The sequence below is a fragment of the Scyliorhinus canicula genome, chromosome 1 (genome assembly GCF_902713615.1).
Source record: "Scyliorhinus canicula chromosome 1, sScyCan1.1, whole genome shotgun sequence".
In the NCBI taxonomy this organism is placed as follows: Eukaryota; Metazoa; Chordata; class Chondrichthyes; order Carcharhiniformes; family Scyliorhinidae; genus Scyliorhinus; species Scyliorhinus canicula.
Genome location: NC_052146.1, coordinates 86,513,030 through 86,525,868, shown reverse-complemented (window position 1 = coordinate 86,525,868; position 12,839 = coordinate 86,513,030). Strand labels below are relative to the sequence as shown.

At 40.8% G+C, this 12,839-nt stretch overlaps 1 protein-coding gene across 1 annotated transcript in view; it reads right to left on the bottom strand.

Annotated features, from left to right (window-relative positions):
• Positions 1–398: 398 nt before the first annotated feature.
• The window catches only part of LOC119964798, a 69,868-nt gene continuing 57,427 nt past the window's right edge, over positions 399–12,839 (bottom strand). Inside the window, exon 6 of the mRNA XM_038794802.1 lies at positions 399–582. The gene's annotated coding sequence lies outside the window, so the exon portion shown is untranslated. The remainder of the gene's footprint in view (positions 583–12,839) is intronic.

Here is a 12,839-nt window from a genome sequence, read left to right as displayed (position 1 = left end):
CGTGTGGAGTTTGCACATTCTCTCCGTGTCTGTGTAGGTTTCGCCCCCACAACCCAAAGATGGGCAGGGTAGGTGGATTGGTCATGTTAAATTGCCCCTTAGTTGGAATTTTTAAAAAAACCTTTAACATAATTGGCATTTTTAAATGATGTCACTATTTAAGTTCATGTTCTTTGATTTTGATGTGATAAAATTATTTTGCTTCAACCATTCTTTTAGTAAATATCTGGGTTTTCGGATTCTAAACTAAGCCTAAAGACTTTACTGGCCTCTACTGAGATCAGAATATTATGAAAAACATTTCATGGGATATTTTTAAAAAAATACTTTGATGTCTGATCAACAGCTAAGAAATAAGAGTTTCACAGATGTGTACCTCTAACAAACAATGATCCAAGTATATGATGAAGTTTTAATTTCCACCATTTTTTTAAGCAGTCTGCATGTAAAGGCTCGACTGTTACAACAGAATACTTTGTTGGAGATTTTCAATTTGTAAATTGCTGTCAGATTTAGCACATTGTGGTGTTTCTAACACTCTCCGTGTCACAGATAAATGTAGAAGCGTTGAATTTGTTTTCCCTGCGGAAAGGAATAGAAAAATATAAAATATCAGATGATGCAACTATATATTTGCTTGCTGTCATCTTCTGGACCATCATATTGCTTCAAAAGGACCAATCTCAGATCCTTTGTTTTTATAATGACAGTTATCAAATGGATTACGACAATACGAGATTTTGGTTCAAAACAAATGAATTGCTTGAAAAGTACTGCAACTTTTCCAGAGATTATAGTCGGCTTCATTTAACAATGAGAAAGAATACCACAATGTTAAGAGCAGTACTTTCTTTATTTAACATTGTAACACTTTTTTAACTTTTCTTTCATAAAGCTCTGATTAAAATGCGACACATACACATATTTACAAGCTGATGCCCCATGCCATTGTCACCTAGTATTGCAGCACAGCTGTGATGTTTAGGAAGCAAATTAAACATTTTGTTAAAAATGTTTGCATTGTTTATTTATTCTATGAATATTCTGATTGGTTGAATCTCTTTCTTTCATATTCATCAGAAAGAATGGAGTAAAGGTTGAACTGTTTAACCATTATTTGAGTAAGCACAAAGCACAAAAAAGGTTTTGCATTAGACGTGATCAGTAAGAGTTTTCCCTTGATTTACGCACATCTTTGAAGTTTTCTGTTGCAGCTTGGCTGAGCAGAGGCAGAACATTTGGCTTCCTATTATACTTCTGGCAATTTGGGCAGCACGGTGGCACAAGTGGTTAGCACTACTGCCTCACAGAGCCAAGGACCCGGCTCAATTCTGGCCTTGGATGGCTGCTAGGCTTTGCACATTCTCCCTGTGTCTGCGTGTGTTCCTCCCACAATGCAGCAACTGCACATTAGGTGGATTGGCCATGATTAACACATGGGGTTACAGGGATAGGGTGGGGGAGTGGGCCTTTGGAGGATCGATGGAGACTCGATGGGCTGAATGGAGTCCTTCTTAACTGTAGTGATTCTGTGGAACACAGACAGACTCAAGCTTCCAGGAAGTTCTAATTGATTCAACCTGTATGGGGGCCTTCTCCTGGAACGGACATACCTAGACAGTACCCCTTTGTGGAACTGACACCTGACATTTTCCTAAGTTTACTGCAATGGATCAATGGACCTCCAGACTCCGCAAGTTTGCAATTTAACAACAGAGAGCTGCTGAGACCTACAAGTTAAGTGTGAAAGCGACCACCTCTCTCCTATTATATAGTACTGGCTTTGGACTTCCAAACCATTCTATTTGGTTGACACCAGTATCAGAAATGTGGCCGACATGAACTTGATATAACAAGTTTATCCAAAGACACCAAAGGAAACAGAGAGGGAAATTCTCTGTTTGGAGAATTTGGGCACGATTGTACGGCCACGTTCTGCCTAGCAGGCTGTTTGATTTCAGGAGATGCCCAAATAGGGAACCGTGCCGGACGCTGAGCGGTTTGTGACCTAACTGAACCCCCTCCCATTGGCACTGCCAGGAGCGTGGGCAGGGTGGCAGTGCCAGTACCTGGGTGCCAGGGTGGCACTGCCAAGGGCCAGGGTCTGAGGGGGGCAATGCCCATAAAAGGAAGGAATGGGGGGTGTATGAAAGGGTGCGAGGGTGAAGAGAGGGTATGAAAGGGCCTCTGGAAAGTTAGCGGGGGGGAAGGGGGGGAAGTCCTGGAAGGCAAGGTCAAAAGGGTGTGTGGGAAGTCCAGCAAAGAGGGCCATTAGCGATCCAGTAGCGGGATGTTCTCACCTGGGGGTGTGTGGGGTAGTGCCCCTGTATGTGGGAGGAGACAATACCCATGAGTGGGGGCTGCGAGGGACCCTCAAGCTCACTTAGAGATCGAGGCAACATTTCAAAATTGAGGCCTGATCTCTGAGGAGCCAGTCCGGCCAGTGCAGTCAGCTTCTCCGTGATGGAAATCATTCTAAGGGCTGGAAGACAATAGAAGGGATATTCCATGCCGGGATGCATTCCCTGATGGGACGGAGAATCGGGCGTCAGGGGTGAATCCCGGATCGGCTCCCATCCCCGGTAGTGGTGTGAACAAGATGCACAATGCATGCCAGCAGGGGATGTAAATAAATGCAAATGAGTCATGATGACCCATTTGCATCTATTTAGCGGGCCTGGCACCCTATGCTCCGACCCCCTGTGATTCTCCGGTCCCTGTGGCGGGGAATCACATGGCCGCGGACAGCGCCGGCCCTAGGGTTGCTGGCGCCCCGGGCAAGCTGAACTTCGGCGCCCTTGGGGGGGCGGGGCCGAGGGGTGGGGGGGCGGGCCGAGGGGTGGGGGGGGGGCGAGGGTGGGGGGGCGGACCCGAGGGGGGGGCGCGGACCCGACGGGGGGGGCGGACCCGAGGGGGGGGCGGGCGGGGAGGACCGAGGGGGGGAGCGGACCGAGCGGGGGGGCGGACCGGGGGGGGGGCGCCTTGGGGGAGGGCGGCCACCGCGCATGCGCTGGTTGGTACCGGCCCAACTGCACATGCGCGGGACCCGAGTCTCTGGCGCCCCCAGCACATGGCGCCCCGGGCGACTGCCCGAGTTGCCGGTGCCTTGAGCCGGCCCTGGCCGCGGATCACTTGTAGTCTCTGCCTGGTGGGCTGAACATTGCCCCTTGGCCCACCGCAAGATCCACCATACTAGAGCCGTACTGGTAAAGACCATCCATGCCCATCTGAGGGCCACCCTACCAACAATGCTCTGCCTGCTCACGCCTTCTCTACCAACCCCCCCACCCCCCCACATCCCCCACAGCAACTCCTGTGATAAGGGGACCCTCAGGGGCCCCTGTAATAGGGGGACTGCCCCACAGGGACCCTGTAACAGGGAGGAACCCGCACAGGGACCCCTGTAATAGGGGGACCCCCCCCCCCCACAAGGATCCCTGTATTGGGGGGAACCCCTCACAGGGATCCCTGTAATTGGGGACCCCCACAGGGACACTGTAGTAGTGGGACCCCACAGGGACCCCCTGTCTAAAGGAACCCCCCCAAAAAAAACTCCTCCACCTTCACACAAACCCCCCCCCCCCTCCCCCCCAAAGAAAGGAGACCCCTGTCAGGAAGCTGGAGAACAGCCCAGACAGGGGCAATAACAAGAGTGACAGCTGTAACTTACCTTGCAGCTCCACATGTCCATTCCTTGAAGGAAAGCGACTGTGACCTGGGTCTGGACAAACAGAAATGAATGAATTACTTAAACACGGGTCTGAGGATTTTAAACACAGGTCACAGCTGTTCTCTTTCCAGGAATGAACAGGTGGTGCTTCCAGGCACGTGTAACAACTGTAATTTCTTTCACTGCCCCTGTTTGGATTGCTCTCTAGTTTGCAGACAGGGGTCTTTCTTTCTGCGTCTGTGGGAGTATCCTCTTGTAAGGGGGTCTCTGTGCAAGGGGGTCCTACTAGTTAGAGTATTGCTGTGGGGTGTCTCTCTAGTTTGGGGGGCCTTGTGGGGGTCCCTCTAGTTAGGGGGTCCCTTTGAAGGCCCCTTAGTTAAGGGGGCTCTGTGGGGGAACCTCAAATTAGGGGATCACTGTGGGAATTCCCTCTAGTAATGGGGTCCCATATGGGGGGGGGGGGGTCCATCAAGTTAATAATAATAATAATCTTGACTAGTGTCACAAGTAGGCTTACATTAACACTGCAATGAAGTTACTGTGAAAATCTCCTCGTCGCCACACTCCGGCGCCTATTCGGGTACACAGAGGGAGAATTCAGAATGTCCAATTCATCTAACAAGAACGTCTTTTGGGACTTGTGGGAGGAAACTGGAGCACTCGGAGGAAACCCACGCAGACACAGGGAGAACATGCAGACTCCACACAGACAGTGACGCAAGCCGGGAATCAAACCTGGGACCTTGGAGCTGGGAAGCAACAGTGTTAACCACTGTGCTAATGTGCCACCTGGATTGGAATGGGGAGATTAATGTCGTACACACCACCACTTTTGTAAAACTCATCAAAACCATGCCAGTGTTTCAGAAGGAAGATCTCTGTCCGGAAGCCCCAAGAAGAAAGACCCATTGTAGCCACCTGGGGAGGCCACGTCCCGATTCCAAAATGGACATTTGCAAAAAGTACAGAGAAAAGTGGACAGTGCTTGGAAAAAAAGCAGGTGCAAGGTTTGCCTGTGTATTGGAACTTGAAGATCCCAGACAGAACTGATACTACAAGCCATGAGCATAGTAATGAGCTATCTCCAGGGACAAAAGAGAAACATTTAAGCAATTGGTACCAGGGCAGACTCCCCGGCGCCAGTGGAGACTAAAACAAAGGCAGGCCAACGGTCACCTAGGGCCCGCCCAGTGATCAAGCAACGACCCCTTTATTGGAGAGAATCGATACAAATGATTGGGACATGGTCCAATTAATTGGGACCAAGTTGAGGAACCACCCAGAGAGGCACGAAACCCTTTGGGGTATAAAACATAGTCCTCAAGGTCAGAGCGCTCTCCTGAACTCTTCTTCTTCACCTTCACCTTGGCCTTTGGCTCTCAGCGACGAGAGGCCCGCCAAGCACCAGCCAAGTAAGTCTAAGGTCAACATGTGCTACGAGATAGACGCTCCTAGCTACTATTCTATACCAGTTCGAAGCCAGCAGTATCAGAACCGGACAACGGCCATTGTTCCCCTGACTGAGTGGGTGCCCAAAACTAAGTATAGGCTTTTAGTAGTAGTTGTAGTTTAGTGAGTAGTGTTTGTGCATGAGTAATAATTGACTGTGTGTGTAAATAAATGTGCATCGATTTTAAACTTACTAACTGGTGTATCTAGTCATTGATCAGTATTCGGTTTTGAACCTTGTGGTGGTATCAGAAAGATACCTGGTGAATCTTGAGCAACGGTAATTAAAACAGAGCAAATTAAGGAAAAGTATAACGAGCAACACCATGTCAGGAAGTCACCAAGAAGAGATACCCTGTCAGGAAGCCCACTAGAAGGGAGGCCCCTGTCTGGAAGTTAGAGAGTAGTCCAGACAGAGGTAGTGGTCTTGCATCCTCCTGTTGGCACAGAGCGTGAACCTCAATACTGTTGTCAGTGGGGACGGAGCATCGGAATAGGGTGGAAGCCTGGCACCGATTCCGTTTTCTTCATGACCCTGGATTCTCTGCCTCATTGGTAACTCTGCTAGCGGTAGAGCAAGGCAGTGAATTTCACCCAGTAATTGCAGAACAGGTCATGTCACCTATGTCTTTTAAGAATAGGTTGCAATGTCTTTAAAAAGTCTCCCAGCCTGATTCATAAATCCAACCTGTGAAGAAATTAGACCCCTGATACAAAAGCTAAAAGTGTCTTACTTCATGACCTGCTGAACAATCATCTTCTTCGTGAAATCCTAAAAAAATTCTGATAGCTGACTCCAGCTATTTGAACTTATCCAAAGTACAGATTGCGTGAATGTGTGTTTGTGTCTGCACGTGCGAGTGAGTGTGTGTGCATACGAGTGAAGCGTGTGTCCGCACATGTATGTGCACATGTGCGTTTGTGTCTAAGTGGTTGCGCGTGCGTGTACATATGCATACGTGAGTGCGTGCTGAGTGATTGATGAAGGGTGCAGACTCGTATGAATAATTAATCTTTTTTATTTTTGAACTCACAGAAGTCTGCTCCTGGTTCTTTAAATTGACCACATGCTAAAAGGGGCTCAAAACACATCTAACATTCCAAACTGCAACACTTGGTGTGGACAGTATAGGATGGGACCTGGGGGATTCAGATTACCGCTCCTCCCCTGTCCTTAGCAGGTGGCAATAACTTGCTTCATCATCATCATTGCAAAACTGGGCAACAGCATCACCAGCATGTTGTCCAATTTTTACTGGATTATTATACTGATAGTCAGATATCAAAAGGGATAAAAGAAGCCTTGCTACACAGGTATCTTTTAATTAACATCCTTGATCAATTTTCTAAATAAAAATATGAATATTGTAAAAGACTGTGAATACTGTATACAACAAAATACTCTACACAACAAAATACTGTGATTACTGTATTAAACAAAATACAGTATATCATAAAATACTGTGAATACTGGATACAACAAAATACTGTGAATGCTCTCTACAATAAAATAGCGTATACAACGAAATACTGAGACTACTCTATCCAACAAAATACCGTGGATACGGTATACAACAAAATATTATGTATATCAGGATACTGTGCACACTTTATACAGCAAAATACTGTATTCAACATAATACTGGGAATACTGTATGAAACAAAATACTGTATACAAGAAAATACTGTGAATAGTCTGTACAACAAAATACTGTATGCAACAAGATACTCTGAATACTGTAAACAACAAAATACTGTGTACAACAAAATACCGTGAACACTCTACACAACCAAATACGGTGTACAACAAAATACGGTGAATACTCTATACAATCAAATACTGTATACAACACAAAAATGTGAATACTCTAAGCAACAAGCTTTTAAAAAATACTGAGTACTCTATGCAACAAAATACTGTATACAACAAAATACCATGAATTCCATATGCAACAAAACACTGTGCATACTCTATACAACAAAATACTGTATACATCAAAATACCTTGAATTCCATATGCAACAAAACACTGTGCATACTCTATACAACAAAATACTGTATACATCAAAATACCATGAATTCCATATGCAACAAAACACTGTGCATACTCTATACAACAAAATACTGTATACATCAAAATAGTGTGAATACTGCAAATAACAAAATATTGTAAACAACAGAATACTGAGAATACTCTATTATACAACAAGATACTATGAATGCTGGTACAACAAAATACTGCATATAACAAAATACTATACACAACAAAATATTGAGAATACCCTGTACAAGAATATATTGTATCCAACAAGGTACTGTCAATACTGTATACAACAAAATACTGTATATGACAAAATTATGTGAATAATACCGTGGATAAAATATGTATAGAACAAAATACTGTGAATACTGTATACATCAAAATACTATATTTAACAAAATACTGTGAATAATATATCCAACAATGTATGTATAGAATAAAATACTGTGAATACACTGTATACAACAACATACTGTAAACAACAAATCTACTCTATACAACAAAATAGACTATACAAAAATATACTGTGAATATTGAATACAAAATACTATATGCAACAAAATATATATTCAACAAAATACTGTAATTACTTAGTACATCAAAAAACTGTACACAACAAAATACTGTGAATGCTGGATAGAAAATACTGTATACAACAAAAAACTATACAACAAAATACTGTGAATACTGGGTACAAAATACTGTATACAACAAAATACTGGACACAACAAAATCCTGTGAATAGTGTATACAACAAAACACTGCATCCAACAAAATACTGCATAGAACTAAATAATATATACAATAAAATACTGTGAATACGCCACACAAAATACTGTGAATACACCATACAAAATACTGTATACGACAAAATACGGCAAAATACTGTGAATACTTTGCACAACAAAATAGTGTTTTCCAGAAGATACTGTGAATAATATATGCAACAAAATGCTGTACACAACAAATACTATGGGCGCGATCCAATGGCCACGCTGCACCGGAAAAGAACCTCGACATTGGTTTTCAAAAATTATATCCAAGCAAAAAACTGTTTACAACAAAATGCTGAATATATTATTTATGTTAAATTTAATTTATTTTTAATTTATTTTGTTGTTCATTGGGTTTGGGGAGGGGGGCGTGGGGGGCTCGTTATATGCGTTGTTACGGGTCCAGGGGGGTGTTTATTATTGTTATTATTATTGTTTTGTTGTTATACATTTTTCAAAAATTTAAATAAAAATTATTTAAAAAAAACAAATCAAAATGCTGAATAAAAAAATACTGCAATATACTGCATTCAATATATTGAACAAATACTGTGACCGCTGCACACAACAAAATACTGTATACAACAAAATACTGGGATTACTGTATAAAACAAAGTACTATAGAGAACAAAATACTGTGAATACCGTGGATAAAAAAATACTGTGAATACTCAATACAACAAAATACTGTATACAACAAAATACGGTGAATACTGGATACAACAAAATACCGTATACAACAAAGTAGTGAGTACTGAATGCATTAAAATGCTGCATACAAAAAATACAGTGAAAACTGTACAACAAAATACTGTGTACAACGAAATACTTTGAATATTATGTACAACCAAATACTGCATACAACAAAATACTGTGAAGACCGTATGCAACAAAATACTGTATACAACAAAATACTGTGAAGACCGTATGCAACAAAATACTGTATACAACAAAATACTGTGAAGACTGCATGCAAAAATATGTATACTATAAAATTCTGTACACAATAAATTACTGTGAATATCTTACACAATAAAATACTGTGAATACTGTAGACAAAAAAACTATGTACAGCAAAATACTGTGAATACCAAATACAACAAAATACTGTAAATAGCAAAGACAACAAAACAGTGTAAATACTAATACAGCAAAATACTTCATGCAACAAGATGCTGTGAATACTGTATACAACAAAATACTGCATACAAGAAAATTATGTAAACACTGGGCTGGATTCTACTGTCCCCCAGTCACATGTCTCTCAGCCGCCAGTGGTGGGATTCTACCTTCCTGCCGCTTGTCAATGGGATTTCCCAAAGTACCCACTCCACACTGCCAGATTATTCACGGGCAGGGGTTTGCTGTCAGTGGGAAAACTGAATCCTGACGACTGGAAAATTCCAGCCACTGTATACAAGAAGATACTGGAGACAACAAATTTCTGTGAAAGCTGCATGCGACAAAATACTGCAAATATTGTATAGATAGAAATACTGCATACAAAAAAATTCTATGAATACTCTATACAACAAAATACTATATTCAACAAAATACTTTATACAACAAAATACTGTCAATACTGTATGAAAGAAAATACTGAATACAACAAAATATTGTGAATACTTTATACAACAAAATACTGTATACACCAAAACAATATTCATTGTAGGATTCCTAGCCTTTGAACTGTTCTGATTGCCACAGTATAAATATGGCTAGTCCAGTTCAGTTACTGATTAACGGAAGCCCCTAATATGTTGATACTGTATTGACATGATACTGTGAACACTGTATACAGCAAAATAATGTACAAAAAAATACCGTGAACACTGTAACCAACAAAAGCTGTGAATAACTATTACTGTATACCACAAAATACTATATGAAATAAAATGCTGTGAAAATTGCATATAACGGAGTGCTATACACAAAAATACTGTGAATACCGTGTACAACAAAATACTGTGAATATTGCATACAGGGAAATAATGTATACAACAACATACTACAGACAAGAAAATACTGTGAATACTGTGTACTAACAAAATAGTGCCCACACGGAAATAGTGTGAATATCATGTACAACAAAATACTGTGAATATTGCATACAAGGAAATGCTGCATACAACAAAATACACTGAATAGTGCACATCACAAAATATTGAATGCAACAAAATGCTGCAAATGGTGTATACAGCAAAATAATCTGTACACCAAAATACTGTGAATACTGTAGGCAACAAAATACTGTGAATATTCTGTACAACACACTACTGTGTACAACAAAATACTGTATACAACAAAATACTGTGAATACTGTGTACAACAATATACTATATCTGACAAAATACTGTGAATACTGTATAGAACAAAATACTGTATACAACAAAAATCTGTGAATACTGTACACAACAAAATACTGTACACATCATACTGTATACAACATGATACAACAAATTTTGAAAATACTTTATACAACAAAATAGTGTATATAACAAAATATTGTGTACAACAGAATAATGTGGATACTGTGCACAACAAAATACTATATACAACAAAGTGTGAATACGATATACAACAAAATACTGTGTATATCTGTATGCAACAAAATACTGTATACAACAAAACAGTGTGACTACTATGTACAACAAAAGACTGTACACAACAAAATACAGTATACAATAAAATACTGTGAATGCTGCATACATCAAAATTCTGTGTACAACAAAATACTGTGAATACAGTGCACAACAAATTCTGTAAATACTTTATACAACAAGAGTATATACAACAAAGTATTGGTTACAACAAAATACTGTGAATACTGTATATAACAAAATCATGCATATAACAAAATTCTGTGACTACTGCATGCAACAAAATACTGCATGCAACAGACTGTATACAACAAAATGCTGCAAATACCATATATAATACTGCAAATGCTGTATACAACAAAATACTGTATGAAACAAAATGCTGTGGAAATTGTTTAGAACTGAGTGCTGTACACAAACAATATTGTGAATACTGTGCAAGTCAAAATACTGTGAATACCGTGTTCAACAAAATACGTAACAAAATACTGTATACAACAACATACTGTGAATAGTCTGTGCAACAAAATACTGTGTACAACAAAATACTGTGAATAGTCTGTGCAACAAAATACTGTGTACAACAGAATACTGTGAATAGTCTGTGCAACAAAATACTGTGTACAACATACTGTGAATAGTCTGTGCAACAAAATACTGTGTACAACAGAATACTGTATGCAACAAAATATGGTGGATACTGTGTGCAACAAAATACAATGGATACTGTACAACAAAATATTATTATGAAATAAAATACTGTGAGTACTTTCTACAACAAAATGTTGCATACAACAAAATACTGTGGATACTGTGTACAACAAGTTCTGTAAGTGCTTTATATAACAAAATAGTGTATATTACAAAATATTGTATCCAAATGTGGATATTGTACAACAAAATAATGTGCACAACAAAATACCGTTGGTACTATATGCAACTAAAATACTGCACACAACAAAATACTGTATACAACAAATTCCAGTGAATATTGTGTACAACAAAATATGGCATACAACAAAATACTACAGGTGCTGTACACAACAAAATACTGTATACAACAAAATACTATGAATACGGAATGCATCAAAATGCAGTATACAACAAAATGCTGTGAATACTCTGCACAAAAGAATCTGAAATACTTTATACAACAAAAAATGTGTACAAAACAAAATGCTGTATACAGCAAAATACTGTGAATACTGTGTATAACAAAATACACAATAAAATACTGTGAATACTGTGTGTTCCAAAATACACAATAAAATACTGTGAATACCGTAGACAACAAAATGCTGTACACAACAAATTTCCGTACACAAGAAACTATTGTGAATACTCTATTCATCAAAATACTGTAAAAACTGTAAAAACTGCGTACAACAAAATACTTCATTCGACAAAATACTGTAAACAATAAAATAGTGTATACAACAAAATCCTGTGAACACTGCAAAGAAAAAAATACTATACACAACAAAATACTGTGGTGACTACAGTGTACAACAAAATGCTGTATGCAGCAAAAGACTGAATACTGTACACAACAAAAGACTGCAAATATTGTGCACACAAAATATTTATACAACAAAGAACCATGAATTCTGTACGCAACAAAATACTATATACAACAAAATACTGTGAATACTGTACACAGCACAATACTATAAAATATGGGACTGGGGTGCCCTGTCACGGACCGCCATTGCCGGGGCTTGCAATGCAACCAACTTGCTGCGCACCCAGTGGGTGGGTAGCTGGTGTCCTTCATGGCCAAGGTGGTCGATATGGCCACTGACATGTGGTGCAGGGTGGGGGTTTGGCCACCCTCTGGGTGGGGGGTGGGGGTTACAGTGTGTGTGTGGGGGTTGAAGCCAGGGGCACAGTGCTACCTCATCACCCTGACCGCCCTGAGGAGGTTGTGCAGTTTCTCACTGTTGGCCAGTCCTGGCGGTGTTGCCCACAGCAGTCACAACGTCTCCCACCTGTACCCATGCCCAGTGCATGGCTGCGGGTGGCAACCGCCTCTCCACCCTCGGGTACAGGGTGGCCCGCCTCTCCTCCACGATGGCAGCAGTGTCTCTAGTTCCACATCGGGTGAAGAAATGTCTCCTCGTCTATGTCCAAAATTGTTTACCCTGAATCCTCAGACTGTGGCCCCTGGTTCTGGACGCACCCACGTTTGGGAACATTTTCCCTGCATCTACCCGGTCTAGTCCTGTTAGAATTTTATAAGTCTCTATGAGATTCCCCTCTCATTCTTCTGAACTCCAGCAGGAACAATAATAACCTAGTCAATCTCT